This window comes from Portunus trituberculatus, chromosome 26 (genome assembly GCF_017591435.1).
Source record: "Portunus trituberculatus isolate SZX2019 chromosome 26, ASM1759143v1, whole genome shotgun sequence".
NCBI classification, from domain to species: domain Eukaryota; kingdom Metazoa; phylum Arthropoda; class Malacostraca; order Decapoda; family Portunidae; genus Portunus; species Portunus trituberculatus.
The window spans coordinates 5,302,643-5,305,142 of NC_059280.1; the positions used below are offsets into that span (position 1 = coordinate 5,302,643).

At 40.6% G+C, this 2,500-nt stretch overlaps 1 protein-coding gene across 3 annotated transcripts in view; it reads left to right on the forward strand.

The window, feature by feature from the left end:
- Positions 1–2,500, forward strand: part of LOC123509313 (glucoside xylosyltransferase 2-like) — a 70,866-nt gene that overhangs the window by 44,797 nt on the left and 23,569 nt on the right. The window lies entirely within an intron of this gene.

Genomic DNA, 2,500 nt, shown 5'->3' on the forward strand with positions numbered 1-2,500 from the left:
TTTCATTCTAAAATCTAGGCCTGTTGTTTTGGTAATTGTTTATGTTTATAATTTCCAATGAACTTATTAAACTTGCTTAGATATGTGCTTTTCCTTTCATGAGAATTCCAGATTTCTGGATAACACTTAAAAAAAATTCATTGCACTCAAAATTGGCAAATAAATAAAAATATGACTTACAAAAACATTGTGTTTGTATTTACCATTAATATGCAGAAGTAATCCATGTGTAGAGCACCAAACAGGTACAGTATGTACGCATATTACTTTCTTACTGTGCAGTACCCAACGCCAACAAAAAACACCAAACACAACAGTTACAAAACACAGGAATATTACATATTTTCAGCATACTGTTTTATCTCTTTTCAGTACATAAAGTATGCATATCAAACACTGTTCTGTATTTCCATATAAATGAAAGAAAATGAAGAATTCAACTACAAAAAACATACTCTGTGAAACTTTAATTTTTTTCCTGATTTTAATTGTTATTTTTTGGCCTTAAAATCTGGATTTCTGGCCTTTTGAGAGTATTAAGAGCCGAATTAATGGAGTTTGTATGTATGTATGTATGTATATATATATATATATATATATATATATATATATATATATATATATATATATATATATATATATATATATATATATATATATAATTTGGCTTATTTGAACCAATTTGAAAATATGTAACTAAGTAGGTGACATGTAATTTACCAAAGTACATTATAAATAAAGAAAGTACACACACACACACACACACACACACACACACACACACACACACACACACACACACACACACACAATAATGTACTGTAGTACAGTACATATTTACTTCATCCACCTGTGACCCCGTTCAAGCTCCCTTGTATCCAACTTGAGTTATAAGTATATCATAGAGATATATGTATATTGTACATGTGCGATAACTATTTATAATTAGTGAGGCAACACACACACGTGTGTGTGTGTGTGTGTGTGTTCACTGTTTGATCTGATCCACCAGTCTCTAACGAGACAGCCAGACGTTGCCCATTACTGTGCGATCTGAGAGCTCATTGTGTGTGTGTGTGTGTGTTTGTGTGTGTGTTCACTGTTTGATCTGCTGCAGTCTCTGACGAGACAGCCAGACGTTACCCTACGGAACGAGCTCAGAGCTCATTATTTCCGATCTTCGGATAGGCCTGAGACCAGGCACACACCACACACCGGGACAACAAGGTCACAACTCCTCGATTTACATCCCGTACCTACTCACTGCTAGGTGAACAGGGGCTGCACGTGAAAGGAGACACACCCAAATATCTCCACCCGGCTGGGGAATCGAACCCCGGTCCTCTGGCTTGTGAAGCCTAACCACTGAGCTACCGTGTGTGTGTGTGTGTGTGTGTGTGTGTGTGTGTGTGTGTGTGTGTCGACTCCCTGATTATAAATAGTTATCGCACATGTACAATATACATATATCTCTATGATATACTTATAACTCAAGTTGGATACAAGGGAGCTTGAACGGGGTCACAGGTGGATGAAGTAAATATGTACTGTACTACAGTACATTATTGGTAGTGTGTGTGTGTGTGTGTGTGTGTGTGTGTGTGTGTGTGTGTGTGTGTGTGTGTGTGTGGAGGAAGGAACTCAAAGCGATTATTCAAATCGTGGAACTGTTTGTTTACAAAGGCGTTAGTTTGCGGTTCACTCAATGGATGGCGCTGTTATCCACTATTCTAGCGGTATCTGGCATCTTTACTGGCGACACGAATTTCTTATGGTGAATGGCAATCTTTCCAGTCTTGTTTTATCTATAGTCTTTGGTGACGGTTCCAAGGTACATTTCACCAGCCTGACATTCCCTGTCACTGAGGTGTCGATTGGGTGGTGCAATACGCCCCCCCCCTCTTATTTTTCGAGTATTTCTTCCATTTCCCTATTCATGTTTATTAGTCACTCTGTGGACGGCAAGGGCACGCAGACATACACCTTCTTCAGCGCCTCCTTCAGTATTTCCTGCAAGTATCAGACGAACAATGGATTTTTACTAGCCCGACATCTGTACCGCCACCGAGGTGACGGTTCCAAGGTACATTTCACCAGCCTGACATTTCCTGTCACTGAGGTGTCGATTGGGTGGTGTAATACCGCCCCCCCCTTATTTTCCAAGTATTTCTTCCATTTCCCTATTCATGTTTATTAGTAACTCTGTGGACGGCAAGGCGCGCAGACATACACCTTCTTCAGCGCTTCCTTCAGTATTACCTGCAAGCATCAGGCGATCAATGGACGTCGACCCCGTATAAGTCGTCACTCAAGTGTCACGATTCCGAAGCCGGCTCCGTATAATTGCTCAGACACCTGTGTCGGGGTAAGGGAGAGCGAAAAACGACACCCCAGCGGTCGGGTGACGGAAAATGACACCTGAATGGCAATTTTACAACTACTTACGTGTGTGTGTGTGTGTGTGTGTGTGTGTGTGTGTGTGTGTGTGTGTGTGTGTGTG